The 18879-nt window shown below is 38.5% G+C and overlaps 1 long non-coding RNA gene across 1 annotated transcript in view; it reads left to right on the forward strand.

The window, feature by feature from the left end:
• The window catches only part of LOC134756712 (uncharacterized), a 90270-nt gene extending 71609 nt beyond the window's left edge, over nucleotides 1-18661 (forward strand). Inside the window, exon 6 of the long non-coding RNA XR_010129804.1 lies at nucleotides 18177-18661. This is a non-coding gene — a long non-coding RNA (uncharacterized lncRNA). The remainder of the gene's footprint in view (nucleotides 1-18176) is intronic.
• Nucleotides 18662-18879: the final 218 nt, after the last annotated feature.

The raw sequence follows: 18879 nt of genomic DNA on the forward strand, positions 1-18879 counted from the left end.
CACAGTGGCTCACATCTGTAATCCCAGCACTTTTGGGAGGCCGAGGCGGGCAGATCACCTGAGGTTGGGATTTTGAGACCACCCTGGCCAACATGGTGAAACCCCGTCTCTACTAAAAATATAAAAATTAGCCAGGCATGGTGGTGCACGCCTGTAATCTCAGCTACTTGGAAGGCTGAGGCACAAGAATTGCTTGAACCCAGGAAGTAGAGTTTGCAGTGAGCTGAGATCATGCCACTACACTCCAACCTGGGCAACAGAGTGAGACTCTGTCTCAAAAAGAAAACAAACCAAAGTCACTTCCTAAGGAAATTTACACACTAATAAAGGAAGTAAACAACTAAAAACTTAATTTATATTATTATTCATAAAATCAAGAGTTTTCAGAGGAGCAACAGTCTTGAAATAAATATGCTTTGACATGGATTGAACATTATTGGATACAAGTAATTATATAAATTGTGTGGATACTTACCATATAGTATTGTTTACCTACATAACAGGAGGGCTCTCTGAAAGAAAATGATATTTATTCAGAAATAGAGCATTGCAATGGAAATACATGTGCCATTGTAAACTATGTGCATATTCAGGGAGGTAAAGGAAGACAAAGGTTTGTAAAGGAAAATTGAGGAGGATTAGATAATTGTTTTAAGATAATTATCCTTGGCTACAAGGATCAATAACAATGGTGGCACTAGTCCAAGGTTGGGTAGGCACTTATTCGGCAAATGTCTTTAAAGAATTGTTTTTTTGTGCAAGGTTCTGGTTTTTGCAAAGTCTTTCATGATAGTTTTTGTTATTAGGCATTTATGAATGAGAATCTTCTCTTCATTATTTTTTTCCCAGCTCTATTTGTCAGGGTAGTTTTTTTTAACATGAGTTACTCTATTTTTATTCTGACAACTTTTACATTTCCCCCTTTTTGATCAATATCTTTCTCCAAAAACATCACTGATCAATTATCCTATATTTAGATTTTGATATCCCTCAGTGCCTGGCCTGGCTGGATCTGGCCCAGGTTGCTGGTCTGGTCTCATATAGGAGGGTGTGAATGGCAGCTGGGAATCAGCATTAAAGCCCTTTTAAAACCACATTTGAGCAACAAAGAAGGCTTGAAGGGAGAGGCTCTCAGGCTAAGTCTACCAGGAGTCCATTATTAAGTTCAATTTTGTCTGTTTTGTAGCCTTTGGCTGTCACTTCAAAGTGCTGGGACAGCATTATTCTGTTAGAAGTTGTATTTCTGAAAAAATGTAATGAGTAACAGATACAAAATTCGAGAAAGGGAAATTCAAAGTAAGATTAATAGTAATATGACAATCCCAGTTTGCATGTAGTTTAAAGCCATGAAACCTATGCTTACAGGCAACCAATCGAGTAAATCAAATGACCATTATCCTGCCGAAAGAAAAAGGTAGACATTAAGAGGGGTAAGAGTCTCATCATAATATGGAATCTTGTTCTGACATCTTCGGAAAAGCTCTCTATGGTGTAAAAACTTCAACCTCTTGTCCTCGTTTTCAGTTTAAATATCTCCGTTTAAGGAATTGGAGAGTTTGGTGAACTTTTTCTGGGACCCTTACATCAGGCATGAGACTTGTTTCTTAAAATTCATCTAGTTTCAGCTTATGAAGCTTCAGGAACAGAGGTTCAGTTTTTAATAATTTCAAGGAAAAAAAGTTGAATTGGAGGGATCTGGAAGAATTCATGATCTAGTCTAGTTTATAGGTTGATAACAAGGACTTGAAATAATACACAGAGCTACAATCTAATAACAGGTGTATTATAACTCTCCTTTAGAAACATCACTTTTTCTTTCTAAATTGGTCACTTAGGAATCTCAGATTTAAAAACCTCTTGAGGCTAGGAAGCCAAGCCAAAGCAGACTTTAGATTTTATCTATAGTCTTAAGGTTCCTGGACCTGTCAGGAAGTGAAATTTTTAATCTATTCACTTTAATGCTGAAAACCCTTGAAGCCAGGCATTCTGTGTGCATTTTCAAATATGATATTGCAGTCAAAGCCTTGGTAATATAACTAACGCTGCCAGCTATAAAGAGAAAGCAGATTTTTATTGGTTTAATTTATTTGGAAATTTTCATCCAGACATGTAATTTATGTCTATTAATTCCACATAAAATAACTTTAAAATCTCAAATTATATGAAAATTTATTTATAAACATTTATCTCTTTCAAATTACCTAATTTATTTATTTTTAACAATTTTATGAAAATTACTTATGAAAACTGAGATATTAGGAAAAGCTCTAGTCGTCATTTCAAGTTATTTTCCTGTTAACCATTGTTCAGCCTGTGAATATCAGGTGCTCACCTAAATAAGAATCTTAAAGTTAAATATATGGATATTTTACTGATAAATACAGCTGTTTTTATTAAGCCAACAATATTAAATTAGTCTTATCAAGCAATTACACAAACCAAGATCATTCTGTTTTAGGCTGGGTTTAGTCTTATAACCTTTGTGTCAAACCTTGACATCTTAAAACATCTAGCAGAGACAAATATGAAACTGTCTGACCAGTAGACCCTGGGAAAAATGTATACAGACGATTTTGAAGACATTTTTATTTTTATTTTACCAATGATTTTAAAACTAGCTTATTTAAAGATTTGCTTAAGTCACATGAACTAAAAGGCATTTGGGTTAATTACCATATATTTTATATGAGTGCTCCATTTATCTAAGCCAATCTGAATAGAATTTCCTAAGGGATTTCTGTCTGACCATACTAGATTTTAAAATATAGACACAACATATAACATGATATATACACATATGCATAAACATACCTAAACACATATATACACAAAGATCTTATAGCTTTCGTTTTAGAATTTTAGTCACAAGACAGTGAAACATACAAAGTCACTGGTTTATAAAAGACAATTAGATCCATATTACATTCCTGACAAAATGTAACCCATTTATGTAGCTAAAACTATTATTTCTCCTGATAAGTAATCTAATGAAGTTTATGGACCAAAATTTTGGGTAAAGCAGTTTCTGTAGTAGTTTGATTTATTAAAAAAAAATTTTTTATCCCTTTTTTAGTTTCAAATAAGTTTAGGGTTAAATTTTCAATATTTACATTTTAGCTAAAACTGGCTGAATTGTATGAGAAAAACGGATCTCTAAGTGGCCTTGAATTTTTAGTAACAAATCGCTCTTTTCATTTGCTCTTCTTGTTTGCCTGACTAGTTAATGTGGGTGGAGAAGCATTTTAGCAAGGTTTTTTTTTTTTTTGGCTTTTTCTTTTTGGCCCCTGCATGTCAGGCAACGAAATATTTATGCCAGACAGAGACACCTTATTTCATTGCTCTGAGCTCGAGATTTTGACCTGTTTGATCTGAGAGCCTAAGTTTTATATACATTTATGTAGTTACGGACTATCAATCCTTCAATTAACTGCTCCACTGCCCTAAGCAATTGTTAGTCAGACACACCTAAATGTACATTAAAAGGGATTGCTCTTAGGTTTAGATTGTTGCTTACCATGAAGCTGTTGTAATTTTTAAAGTCATTAATTTGAAAGCCCTCTAAGGTTTTTTTTTTTAATGTTGTCTAGAATGCCACAATCACTAAGTTTTATCTCAGCACCTGTAGAAAAGTCAGCATATTCAAAATAGGCAGAAAAAAAAATAGAGAAAGATAACTTGGAAAGCTCTACGTGTTAACCATATAGTTCTAGAGGTTTTTAGACAGTTTGAACAATGACCATTTGGGCTCTGAGTCTTCCCTGATGTAATTTGCTCATCAGTTTAGAAATGTGTGCAAGTATAGGCCATTTAGAAACGTGCGTTAAGTATGGGCCGTAATATAGCTGGCTGGGGTCCCAGAAGACCTCGTATACCTTAATGTTTGAGGATCCCATTCTGTTTCTTATCAATCTCTGATGAGTAAAGAACATCCTATAAATCCTGTTATAGGATTGGACTGATGTTTTAGATGGTGGCAACTGCACTAGGGGCTTTTAATTAGCCATCCAGCACACACCATTTAGGATGTTTATTTTTGCTCTTGGAAGATTTTTAGAAGCAAGCAAGGGAAAGGAGTGAAATAATTTACAGATGCACATAACCAAGCTAAAATGAAATTAAGATAAGAGTATTCACAAAAATGTTAACCCAGGTGTGCAGATGAAACAAAATATTCAATTAGGCATACAGAAAGAACCAAAAGTAAATTCACGGGGTAAGATGTGCCTCAAAGACAGAATGTAAACTCCACAGAAACAGGATTACTCAAAACAAAAGGACACTTGCCTTTTATACCAAAAATGACTTGTCAGAAATACATACATATATATATATCTTATTATCGTAGGAGGCATGTAAGGTCTTTTATGTAGGGTGGTCTTGTAACCAAACCAAATCCTGAATAAAATCAAGAGTTTCTACCAAAAAGAGGGAAGCTCAGCCTGAGAAAAGACTTACCAGGGCAGAAGTGAGCCATGGAAGCAGAAAGCTCAGAGGTCTCAAATGAGAACTGCATACCAGTCCCAGAAATCACCTGTTCCTTCTGATAGTGATCCTTTCTCAGGTCCTACTTCTGGATGCCATTTATATCAACTTAAATGGCAATCAGAGAGAAGCTTTCTTAAAAATATGATATGAATTTGGGAATAAGTAATTGCATTCCAATGGGAATACATGTGCCATAGTAAACTATTGCATATTCAGAAGGTAAAGGAAAACAACGATTTTTAAAGAAAAAATGAGGATTACCTAATTGTTTTGAGATAATATCTTTGGCTACAAGGATTAATAACAAGAGTGACACCAGTCCAAGGTTGGACAGGCAGCTGCTGAGCAGAGGTCCTAGCAGAAGCTTGTGCAAGTTTGCAGTTTTTGCAGTCTTTTGCGATAGTTTTTGTTTTCTGGCATTTATGAATGAGAATCCTCTCTTCATGTCCTTCCCCAGCTCAGTTTGGCAGAGGGTTTTTTTTTTTTTTTGGCACAGCAACTCCATTTTGATTCTGACAACTATCACACTATATACTGTACAGATGTTATGTGTATCTATTTTATGGACTTAGCTGAATATGTTCCCTGAAGGGAGAAAAGGCTACTATGCAAGATATCTGTATTCACTTTCCTGCAGGTAATGTGAAACATAAATTTGAGGTTTCTTAAATATAACTCAAATATAAACCATATGGCCCAGTTTCAGTGGAGTGTTGCATTAAAAAGAAATACAGGCCAATGGCCATAAGTCATTCAAAAAATTGTTTCCACTTCTATTTATATCTGAAAAAGAGCAGAAGCAAAAAACAATTTATAACCTTCAGCACTACTTCTAGGAATCTCTTCTGGTTCTTAATGCCCCCATAGTTGCTCAATGTCTATTTTCTAACCCTTAAAAGCCCCAGCCCATTTGGCTTATCTATATCTCTTTTCTTCCTCCTTTCCTCCCACCTCTCCAGTTTCCTCTCTCCGTCACTCTCTTTTTTCTCTCCCTACCCACCCTTACAGATCAGACCCTTAGCTTTTCATTCTATCGGTTCCTTCCATTCTTCCTTGCCTGCCATACCCAACTCTGTTTCATTCTCTAGACATTTACATAGCTAGCTCTTACTTTGTCTCCACACTTTTTAAGAAACACCTTCTCCAAGTGCCCTATTTAAAATATCCCCTCCAATCCATCACTTTTTATCCCCTTATCTGGCTTTTTCTTCATAGTATCTATCACTACTTGACATTTGGTTACATATTTGTTTGTTTGGAGTTTTTTATTGTCTGTCATTTCTACCAGAATAGAGGTACCTGAGAGCTGGAACTATGTACTGTTCGCTATGTTATCCCTAGTACCTAGACCATTTCCTGCACATGGTGGGCTCTAGAAATTATTTGGATAGTAAGTGGATTAATGAGAAACGAGTGGTTTGTATTGAAAATCATCATTTTAATTCTCCTTTCCAGAGAAATAGTATATATCTGAATATGAAAGTTTAGAAACCCTTCTAGTTAGGTCTTCAGGCCTTTTCTCCATCTACAGTCTCTTCTGAGGGAAAGTAGGGATTGGGTATTTAGTTTCATATCTTTAAATACTATCCATATGTTAATGAATCACAAATTTATATCTCTAGCCTGACTATTCCTTGTGCTCCAGACCAATATATGCAATTCTTGGATTGGACTGATTGAGAAGGAAGGGGATCCTGAATGTTACAATAGCCATAAGTAAGAAGACAGTGATAAAGCTGGGGATATTAAGCCTCTAAGTTTTGGTGAGTTTTTGTCCTCTCCACTCTTATCTGAGGAGATTAACTCTGCAGTGCCTGAGGAAAGTATAATGACCTCCCCTGAGGCATTTGCCATGCAAGACAATGCTGAGTCTTCTCACCACTCACCCCCCACCACCCTCTTCCCACCACCCCACCCCCCCACCCCACCCCCCACCGACCCCGACTCCCCTTTGCTTCTAGACCTATAATTAAACTCAAGTCCCAGCAGGCATCTAAAGATGAGGTACAAAGTGTGGCCCATGACAAGGTGTGCTGTACTTCAAAAGAACTACAGTACTTAGGTTTTCTAACTTACACAGACAGAAATGCATGGAACATGTGTGGAAAGGAATATTAAGGGTATGGAATAATGGTGGAAGGAACATGAAATAAGATCAGGTCAAATTTGTTGATATGGGCTCACTAACCAGAGATTCTGTGTTTAATGTTTCAGCTTGGGGAATTAGAAAGGGCTATAATTGTTTGACTGGTTGGTTGGTTGACTGGTTGGCTGAAACATGGATCAAAAGATAGCCCACCATTAGCAAATTTGAAATGCCCCATATCCCTCAGTTTAATGTAGAGGAAGGGGTTGAAAGGCTTAGGAAAATTGGAATGTTGGAGTGGATTTTTCATTTAAGACCTACTAACCCATCCTAGAATGGTCCAGTAAACGTATCTTTCATCACAATTAAAAGAAATAAATTTGTGAACGGAGCCCCAGCATCCTTGAAGAGCTCTGTGATTGCTCTTTTCCATAGGCCAGATTTCACAATGGGAACTGCAGTTACTGAACTGGGAAACCTAAATGCAATGGGAATAATTCGATTCTGGGATGGGAGGGGCCAAGTGGCAGCATTCAAACCCCAAAGGCATGGTAGGCATGATTACCAGAATGAACAGCAGAGTCGAAGCAGCAGTTAAAATAACATGGCTCACACAGACCTATGGCATTGGCTATTTGATCATGGTGTTTATAGAAGTGAAATAGTTAGGATGCCTACTAAGTTCTTACTTGATCTGTATAAGCAGAAAAGTTCCACGTCAAATGAATAAAAGTCAAACTTGAACCATAAAAAGAGTCACAGCCACTCAACTGATTCCCAGACTTAACTGGTTTACAGACCCAGAACCCCTTGAATGAAGGGGAAGCCAGGTACTCTTGAAGAAAGACCTTGATACACTGCCAAAAATTAATACTGTTTCTCTCAGCCTACCCCAAAGGGATCCATGGCCTTTTACCAAGGGAACTGTGAATTTGGGAAAAGGAAATAATCAGATCTTTTGGGAATTACCAGACATAGGCTCTGAACTGACATTAATTCCAGGAGATCCAAAAGTCACTGTAACCCACTAGTCAGAGTAGGGGCTTAGGAGAAATCAGTTTAATTCAGGCCTATCTCACAGTGTGTCCAGTGGGTGCCCAAAGCCATCCTGTGGTTTTTTTCTCCATTTTGGAATGCGTATTTGGAATAGACATACTCAGCAACTGGCAGAATCCCCACATTAGTTCCCTGAACTCTGGAGTAAGGGCTATTATGGTGGAAAAGGCCAAACAGAAGCCACTAGAACTACCCATACCTAGGAAAGTAGTAAGCCAAAAGCAATACCACATCCCTAGAGGATTTCAGAGATTAGCACCACCATTAAGGACTTGAAAGATGCGGAGGTGATGACTCCTACCACATCCCCATTCATTTTTCCTATTTGTCCTGTACAGAAGACAGATGGATCCTGGAGAATGACAGTGGATAATCATAAACTTGAGCAAGTGATGACTCTAACTGCAGCTGTTGTACTAGATATGGTTTTATTGCTTGAGCAAGGTAACACATTCCCTGGTATTTCTCATGCAGCTATTGATCTGTCAAACAGATTTTTCTCAATGCCTATTAGTAAAGACCCCCAGAAGCAGTTTGCTTTCAATTGGCAAGGATAGCAATACACCTTCACTGTTCTACCTCAAAGGTAAATATCACAGTAGTTCATTACATTATACCATTATGCTGATTGGACCTAGCGAGCAAGAAGTAGCAACTACTCTACCACTTATTGATAAGACATCTGCATATAAGAGGGTAGAAAATAAATCTGACAAAAATTCAGGGACCTTCTACCTCAGTGAAATTTCTAGGGGTCCAGTGTTGTGGGGCATGTTGTGATATCCCTTCCAAGGTGCATCTGACCTCACCTACAACCAAGAAAGAGGCATAATGCCTGTTGGGCCTCTTTGGATTTTGGAGGCAATGTATTTCTTATTTGGGTGTGTTATTCTCACTATTTACTGAGTGCCTTTTTGTAAGATATCCCTGAAGGACAGTGGTGAAGGGAAATCTGCCCAGTAAGAAGAATACCTGGTTGTGCACTTTGCTTAGCAAGAAACATGGCCAGATGTACAACTATCTACAATGTGAATGGCTGTAGCTAATGGTTTATCTGGATGCTCAAGAGCTTAAAAGGAACATGATTGGAAAATTGGTAACAAATTTGGGGAGAGGTATATGAATAGATCTCTCTCAATGGGCCAAAATGTGTAAAAATATTTGTGTCTCATATGAATGCTCATCAAAGGGTGACCTCAGCAGAAGAGGATTTTGGTAATCAAGTGGATAAGATGACCTGTTGTACAGATACCAGTCAGCCTCTTTCCCCAAACACCCCTGTCATCACCCCGTGGGCTCATGAACAAAGTGACCATGATGGCAGTATGGGGGTATGCTTGGGCCCAGCAACAAGGGTTTCTACTTCCCAAGGGCAAGCCAACCATGGTCACTACTAAGTGCCCAATCTGCCAGCAGAGACCAACACCAATTCCCCGATATGACACCTTTCCCCGAGTAATCAGCCAGCTACCTGGTAGCAGGTTGGTTACACTGGACCTCTTTCTTCATGGAATGAGCAGTGTTTGGTCCTTACTGCAGTTATCACTCACTCTGGATCTGGATTTTCCTCCTCTGCCTGCATTGCTTCCATCAAAACTACCATCTTACAGAATGCCTTATCCACCCTCATGGTATCCCACATAGCACTGCTTCTCATCAAAGAAATCTCTTCACAGTAAATGAAGTTAGTCACCACCGGTGCCTTTCATATGAAGTAGCAGAAAAAGGGAAGGAAAGAAAATAGTTAATATCCAAACATTGTTCTGTTCAATTGGAAGCTGAGACTCCTTGGGGCTCCTAATACCTCTAGCAAGCAAGGTGTACTGGGCAAGGCCATTGACCTCAGTTACCAAGGGTAAATCAGGTTGCTGCAGCACATAGTAGGGGCAAGGAAGACTGTGTCTGGGAGCCAGGGATTTCATGGTACACAGTTCAGTAGTCCTATGCCCAAAAATACTGATCAGTGGGAAATTATGGTAACCGAATAAAGATAAGATCACTAAGAATTTGTATCCCATAGGCATAAGGTTCGACTAACCCCACCAAGTAAAAAATTCTGACCAGCCAAAGTTCTGGCAGAGGGCAAGGGAACATGGAATAGGTGGAACACAGAATTAACGTAATGATTATCAACATAGGACTTATGACCAGCTACAGAAGCAGGGACTACAGCAGCCCCCAATTTAACAGAATTGTGACGTATGTTCCCTGGTAGAAGTCGTCCTCTCTTAGACACCAGGATCTCCAAACCCACCCAGCCCACGGTTTTAAGGAGAGGGAATGGCTAATTAATTGTTTATTATTATTATTAGGTATTTATTGTTATGATGATTCTTAGGTATAATAGTGAAAGAGGCAATTTCTACCTCCACCCCTCAAACATGAAAACTGCCTGTATTGCCTGATGGATAAACAGCCTCCTCCTCTATAATGTTCTTTCCTCAATCTTTGTATTGGTTTGTTTCTGGACTCAGCTCAAATGTGACCTCTTCAAAGTAGCCTTCCATGACCACCTGTCATCTAAAACAATGCACTGTCTCCATCCCTACAATCATTATCTTGCTGCATATTTTATTTCCTTCCCAGTATTTCACAGGCTCTGAAATTATCTTTTTATTTCCTTGTCTGTCCGCTTTCTTCCCCTACTCCACAAAGCCTGTGACTTTGTCTTATTTCTTCAGTACTTAGAACAGTTCCTGGTACATAGAAGAAGCTCACAAAATATTTCTCAATAACATAAGAACTTCTGGCCTCCAAGAATATAAGGCAAGAGAAAACCATGTACCAAAGTTCAAGTATGAGCCCTTCAAATATGATTCCTGCAGAGGGGACAACTCTTTTGCTACAAGGAGAAACTCAAGAAGATAGGTGTAGAACTGACAACTATTCTAAAATATTCTGTAATTATCTGTACTTTCTATCTTAAAGTGACAATGATGGAATAGGATTCAGAAGGGAAATATTTAAGCGTGCTGCTTTGACTTAATTATAGGCACAAAATGAAAATTTGGATTTTTGAGAGAAAGAACACTAGAAGCGGCCCATACTGACTCTAGTATAGCCCCTCTTTGAAAGAGGCAAAATGAAATTTGGAATGTGTAGTTTCGGGGTGCTGCGTTGGAAGGACTGTAAAGAAATTTGTGAGGGCTGTGAGGACAACTGTGTCATATTCTCTATATCATGCCATCACTCAGCAAAGCTCACAGCATTAAGGATGAGAGGTGGAAGCATTTGAGGAACTTTATAAAATGCGTTTGCATCCACATCACAAAAGTGAAGCTGGGCTACACCCAGCAACTAATTTCCACAGTGGAAAATGCACCATCTGAGGTGCATTTCATTTCCTGGAAGGCAAATGACAAACCACAATGTAATTTCTCACACGTTTGACCTAAGAATCCCAATCCTGTTGTGTTTATCTGGACCAGAGGCACAGAATGGGCATGTCTGTTCCCCATTACTGCCTCACTGAATTGGATGGAGGAACAACTTGGGAATGGGGACCATGGCCCATGTCATGTCAATTACAGATAGCAAACCACCCGCACAAGTACCCTAGTTTATAAATAATAGGCCCTCTGAGAACCCACATGACATCCTAAGTGCTGGATGGTACATCTGAAAGCACTGAGAGAGCTGAAAATCACAGACAGCCAAGTAAGTCCCTGCTGAATACATATCTAAGGAGCTTTGCATGCATTGTTTATTCCAGCAACTTTATGGAATAAATTACGTACAACAAATTAGTTTCAGATGGTAGGATATGAAGAGCTGATGTGCTGTATAAAGGAAGGTGAACTCCCACTTTTGACCCAACCACTTCCCATCTCGGGCATCTCAGACTCAGAATTCAGATGCAATTCATTTCTGAAATGCAGTGGAGATCAGAAAGTTAATAAGTGATGAGGTTTAGAGATTTCAAAAAGAAATTTATGAGTATTGTTAACTCATTGTATTATCCTATGATTTCTGGTTGTTATATGTGAAACCATAGGTAAAATTGAACCCATCCTTCCTTCATTCCTTCATTATGCATAGCAAGCAAAAACAAATGTCTTCCTGACATTTCCAACCTGCACAGAAATTCCGTAATAGATTCAACTCAACACACATTTAAAACCTCATTGCCTACCATACTGGGATGTCATCAAATTCCTGAAAGAGACATAATGTCTTTCTCTATTCACCCTGAAGTCATAAATTATTTTTTAAATTAACACAGTAAAATTGACTTATTTTGGTGTATAGTTTTATGAATCTTACTACATGTATAGATTCATGGAACCAACACTGCAGTCAGGGTAATAATTCTAGCATGCCCAAAATTGTCTAACATTACTACTTTACAGTCCCTCTCCTACTTTAAGCACTAGCAAACCACTGGTCTGTCCTCTGTCACTATAGTTTTGTCTTGTCAAGAATGTCACATAACTTTTGTCATGTAACTTTTCACTCAGCAAAATGCCTTTGAGATTCATCTAAGTTGCTCCATGTCTCAATAATCTGTTCCTTTTTATTGCTAGATGATACTCTGTTATATGGATAAACCACAGTTTGTTCATCTATTCACCCTTTGGAGGACACGTAGTTATTTTCAGTTTTTAACAATTACAAATAGAGCTGCTGTAAACATTTATGTATGAGTTATGTTGTGAACATAACTTTTCATTCTCTTGGGTAAATACCTAGAAGTGGGATTGCTGGGTCACATGCTACACGTATGTCTATAAGAAATTGCCAGACTTTTTACAGAGTGGCTATACATAATGTCTTTTTGATAAGTAAAAATATAAAAACTATTAAAATGACCCCCGACAGCTTGTTTACTTGTGTTGAGGGGATTCCAATAGTTATTCACCATGATAAAATATTGTTCTTAAAATAATCAGAGGCATTTGACTTCATTTCTTTCTTTTTACTTTTAAAGCTTCAATTAAGTCTTTCATATTTTAATGTGATTTTTAAAACAAAATTAGGTGCTTAACATCATAGAAGCATAAGGCCTTGAGGAAGCTACTTATACATGAAGAGATTTTAGTCAGAGAGAACTAGGAGAAAATTTCATCATAGCTAGTTTAAGCAATATAACCCAGTGTCACATGTATCAAGTCCAATTTTCAATTCATAAATAAGCCTCCCCCTCCCTTCCTCCAAAAACGTCCACCCCAAGCTAATTACAGAAGAAAAAGGAACATGAACACCAGCCAGAAAAGATTCACAGTTGCCACTCTTTAGTTGCTACTTTAATGGGAAACACATGTGCAAGATACCACCCAGGAGACAACTGACCAATGTGCTCTGAAAAATGGAATGTCACAAAAATGAGCCACACAAGATGGCTTACTCTATTGAATAGGCTGAACACATAAAAATGTTTGATACCCTTTTGTTCTTATATAAATATGGGGAGGTCCTGAGATGAGATGCTGAGACAGAAATTAATTTGTAGCAACAAAGTTGAAAGGCAATGATTTAAATTAGCCCTCCCTTCTTATCTCATCCACATGCCCCACAATAGTTGACCATCATATTTGGAAAGTACTTAGCAAAGTTTACATGAGGAGAAATCCTGCAAAGAAATTGGAAGAAAGGACAGAGTGGCGATTGTTCTTATTAAATAACAACACTAACACTCATTAGCTACCATCACTACAAGTAGCCAGTTCTGTTCTGAGTGCTGTATGCACAGCATCTCATTATATCCATAATTTACAGGGTAGAATATCTCCACTGTATTAGTCAGCTAGAATTGCCATTAAAAAAAATACCATAGACTGAGTGGCTTAAACAACAGAAATTTATTTCTCATGGTTTTGGAAGCCAGAAAGTATGAGATCAAGGTGCCAGCTGATTTGGTTCCTAGTAAGGGTTCTCTTCCCGGCTTGCAAACGACCACCTCCTCGCTGTGTCCTCACATGGTGGGGGGGTGGGGGTGGTACGGAGAGACATAGGGTGAAAGGGAGAGTGACAGAGCTCTCAGGTGTTTCTTCTTATAAGGGCACTAATCCCATCATGAGGTCCCCATCCTCATGACTTCATTTAACCCCAATTATCTCCTAAAGGCCTCATTTCAAAATACCAATACAGTAGGCTTTAGGGCTTCCACTCATGAATTGTCAGGGAGAGTCAGGGAGGAACAGTTAAGTTAATAGCATCCACTTTACAAATAAATGATGTTTCAAGAGAACAAGGAGTTCACAACAGCTCACTCAGTTGGCAATCAGCAGAGTTTGAACTTGAACCCAAGGGTATCAGACTCTAAGAGAAAAATATCTACTATTTATTGACTGCCCACTAAGTGTCAGGTGTACCTATACAACATCTCTATTCTCTACGGGAAACCAAGTTTTTCCCATTATTCTTCTGAGTTATAGATATGGAAACTCTAGCCCCAAATACTTAACCAGCTATTCACAACCTACCATCTAAGCGTAACATACTGCATAAAATTTATCCTAGTGCTTATCAAAGTGAGGCCCCCATCATCACCTGGGAACTAATTAGAAATGCACATTTTGGGACCAAACAGCAGACCTACCTAATCAGGAACTCTATGGTGGTGTCCACAATCTGTGTGTTAACATACCTTCTAGGTAAATCTGATCCATGATAAATTTTGAGAACCACTCGTTTGTTCTATAAATTTATTAAAATAACTAATACTTTCAAAACTCAATAATAAGTGGTATATCCAGAATTCATATACAGGTCTGTTTGGTTCTAAAGCCTGTGGCTTTCTGCTATACTATACTTCTTCCATCCCAACTTTACAAAAGGAAGATCTGTGATTGCAGAGCCCAGTTCTGAATTCTGCTTTGCTGCTGTAATTCCGATCAGTTCTCCTACCTATAAAAATGTGATACAGGGAAATGTCAAAGGATAATCCCTGAGAATTCATAACGCTGCTTAATACTAACCAAGAAACACCTTTGGTTCAAACTATAAACCAAGCTTTGTGAAATTTTTATTTGGGCCTGACAATTTTGTGTTCCATTTAGTGTAAATGAGAAACAATCCAGTATATGGAAACAGTAAGTATGGAACAAAGTTACTTCTTTTAAAAAGAAAAAAAATAATTTTATCCCTCTTTGACTGTTTTTAATCGTGTTTAATCCATCTAATTGATCATTGTTTTATCTACATGTTTTCGCTGTATAATTACACCATTTTCTCCCTCCAAGGAATAAGACCATATTATATCCCTTTATACAATCTTGATAATTTACACAAAGGAATAAAAATCTGCTTATAATAGAAATGGAGATTTCTATTTCTAATTTTTGGAGTGGTAAATGAAGGTATCTGATCTCACACCAAGTGCCTTTTAAAATCATTCGCAAAATAAAAGCACTTTGAAAAGGGTTATTTCCAGTGCAAATATAGTCACCTGCTCTTGTGATCAATCCACCTCTAAAACATTATATTAATATTTACAATATTAATGAACATGTGCCAGTCACTGCACAAAGCCTTTTTACACGTGGTAAAACTCATTTAATCATCACACACATGTGAGGTAGCTTTTGGGATTATTCCCATTTCACAGATGAGGAAATTGAGAATCAGGGAGGGTAAGTAACTTGCCAGAGCTCCTTCAGCCAGGAAGTACAGGACTCTAGATATTAAGCTTATTAAAGAGCTCTTGCTGAACATTGATTCAGACACTGACACTTGGCTCTGGATGGATGGGCTCAGTGTTGCTCTGCATCTGGATTACTTCCAAAGGTCCATCTGTGAGCCTGCCTGACCCCCGGGATGGGGCGGCGCAGCCTTTGCAGCCTTGGCACTCCATCTGGAGAGACTGAAAGGGAACAGCAAGGTGGTGACTCAGTGGCCTTGACTGTCCCTCGGTCTCCTGGGAGACAGAGAGCAAAGTGATAAAGGGACAGAGTGGGAACTGTAGTTCTCGTTTCTCTATTTGTTTTCCACTTGATTCTTAAAAACAGACCTATTAATCATTTAGTTCATGACTGGTAATTCCACTGACTCCCAACACATTTGAGTCAATGAAGCAAAAACTAGAAAGTTGTGTGTTCAAACTTCTCAGATGGGAGAAGAATTAAAATCCTTTGAAAACATTTCACCGGCCAGCAGAAAGACTCACATGTTTTTCTGCTTCAGAGTTGTAGATGGATGTGACTTAAGCCCTAACTGGGAAAAACTTTGTGTGATTTATAACAGCAGATAGATATTCTGAGTAAGCTTCTCATACTCTTTTATTCCACCTACCAAAAACAAAAGCTGTTTTCAGCAGAGCCCAATGAGGTGAAAAGGGCTTTCCAAGGAAACTGTTGCGTGTGCTTCTTGATTCTGTCCTGATTTGGGAAGTTCATCTAAGCTGAAATTACTCTGTGGAGCTGACAGGAAGTTTGTCCAATGACTTTTGCCTTTCACAGCCCTGCTCTCCTTATCTCTACAGACACGCTTCCCACTTTCTTTCTTTTCTGGCTCCCTTCCTCCTTCCCTTCACACACACCTTCACACCTCCCATCTACTCTGATTGTATTAATTGATACCATAAAGAACACTGTTATAAAGGGAGGCACAAGTGTTGTAATATTTGAGGGGCTTTTAGTGCAGGAATTAAAGGCTAATACTTGGCCTGGCCAGACCTATCATTGCATGCTATGTCCAGACTCTCCAAAACTGTGAGAGCCTGCTTTGAGTCCCTCTTTCATATCTTTGTAGCATTTGAGTTCACTGAATATGTTGGGAGCTTCAGATAGAAAAAGACCCTATCCCTCCCCTCAGGGAGCTGATGCTTGCCCAGCAGGGACAGTAGGTTAATGAGTAGCAAAGCTCTCCCTAGTTAATCTGGCTCCAAGTGTAGTGTGATGGGTCCCCTACCAGGTTAAGTAAGGGTATATGTCCACTGCCTGAACCTTAAAGGCCAGGTGGTGAGCTAAGGCTGTCGTGCCCAGCCGAGGAGCAGGTGTCTCTGAGAACACAAACATACCAAGGAAAACAGTCCCATCACACAGGCACAGTAGGCAAAGAGCCAAATAATTAGCTTAAATGAGAGATGGGAAGTGGGATGAATCTCTAGAGCTGTCCTGCTGCTGCCCAGGAGTGCTTTGTAAGTAAGTCTTAATAAACCCATCTACTCACCAAGCTGGACTTGTCCAAAACATTTTGGTCTCCTGATACCTTCCCAGTTTGGGGGGGTGGGGGGTGAGGAGGAAACATTACAGTCCTAAGTTTTTCTCACAACACCAAGTGGATTCATTTAGAAGGCAATTTCCTAGCAAACATCAAATTCACAGCTCTCCCTGGATCAAGAGTGGTAAGCTTTCTAGTAAAATGATCTTTTTGGAATCAGATCTACTTAAGTCTAAATCCCTGTTCTACCTTGGACAAGTCACTGAATCTCATTGAGCCTCAGTTCTCTCTACTATCAAATGCAAATGACATCTAACTCAAGACTCTACATGAGGATTAAATGAGGAAATGTTATACAAAGCTCATGGCATAATTCCTGGCAAACAGGAGATACTCAGTAAAGGGTAGTTTCCCTTCTTCTTCCTTCTCTCTTCCCAGGCCTCACAAGAAGAGGAGTGTGGCCTCTTAGTGAGATGATATAAAAGAGACTCTAACAATATTAAACACTTCAGTAGCACCTACTACATCCCAGGCACTATTCTAAGCACATCTATATTTCAGCTCATATAAGTCTTCCCTAAAACCCAATAAGATAAGAGCTATTATCATCTCTACTTCATAAATGAGATAGCAGGTAACTTTCTGAAGTCACACAGTTAGTATGTATGTGATGGGGCTATGATTTGATCCCAGTTTATCTAGCTCTTAACTATCACATTATTAGGAAACAGATAGTGAGAGAGGTGCTAACTGTATCTGGAACTCTAGTACACAAAACAAGCAGTCCTCAGACAATGAGCTCTGTTTGATTTGCACAGTGTTTTAAAAATCAAGTCTATATTTCTGACTGCTCTCAAAAAAGTTGGAAGATCTGGCACTAGGCAGCTCACATACTGATGTGGCAACAAGCCTTTGACTGGTGGCTGCTGTCTGGACTGAGGTCCCCAGTTCACCAGTCTCCAGTACTCACAGTTGTATTATAGGGCCGGCTTCACTTTTGACCTGCACATACATTTGAGCTTGTCGTCCAGAATTAGGCAATGATGCTAAACATGGTCTTATCCGTAATGACACAAGAATCGTGTTCAATAATGTGCACCCAATGGTTAAAATGTTTGAATTAAGTGAAGGAAAAAAATGAACGTAGGAAAGAGGTCTGCGTGAAAAGCAATCAACAACCAGGTTCAAACACAACCACGCAGAAAATGCCTGGATAAGACTTTGAGCCCTATGTGCAGAAATTGTAAACTCCTGCTGTTCTCCATATCTCCACACCTAAATAAAAATCTGAAAATGCAAGTTTCCTTATAGTCCATGGAGCGAAGACTCTTTTGCCTTCAATGTTAAATGCGTTCCTCTTTGGCATAGCTAAAAGAGGGAGTTTAAATTTTCATGTACTACTTAACCCAAACAATATTTTTTTCTCTCTCTTTTTTTTTTTTTTTTTTAGCTCTTTAGGCCTTAATGATTGACATGATCTTGGAAAACAGTTAGGTATGTAGCAAAACTCTCCTAGAAACCTGAAAGATGTGGCAAGAAGAAAACATGGAGCCTTTTCTGAACAAGCCTATGAGAGAAGAAGAATCACTTCAATTTATAAGTGTGGATTCTGGGGCTAAAGAACTTACATACAACCACACAGCCAGCAAATTACTGACCCAGCATATTCTGAACCCAGGTCTTTATTCTTTCCAAGACTTCACAGCGCCTTCCTCAGAGCATCTCTACATGAAAATCTGTATAAAGAAGTGATCTGTAGTGTCACCATTTGTATCAAAATGGTATCACAAACTTATTTAAAAGACTTTATCTAAAAGTCTTCAGATAGAGTTTTGGCCAGGGAAGAGCTCTAATATCACACATTAATAACCTCACCTTTGTAACATGTAAATTGTTTTTTGTTTTAACATCTCAGTTTCATTAAACTGAGACCAGAAAGAGCCATCATCTTTTTACCAATTTGTAATCATTTTATTGTATTATGGACCTGCAGCAATGCTGACTATATTTACAAATCTGTGAGTGAAATTTTAAAACCATTTTCCTCTTCTAATCTCTCCCATCCTGCCTTCTTAGAAGCACACAGAGCATCTCAACCACTCCCAAATTCCCTGTTGGAATGCCCTTAATGATTCTGAAATATTTTGTTATTC

This window comes from Gorilla gorilla, chromosome 12 (assembly GCF_029281585.2).
Source record: "Gorilla gorilla gorilla isolate KB3781 chromosome 12, NHGRI_mGorGor1-v2.1_pri, whole genome shotgun sequence".
NCBI classification, from domain to species: domain Eukaryota; kingdom Metazoa; phylum Chordata; class Mammalia; order Primates; family Hominidae; genus Gorilla; species Gorilla gorilla.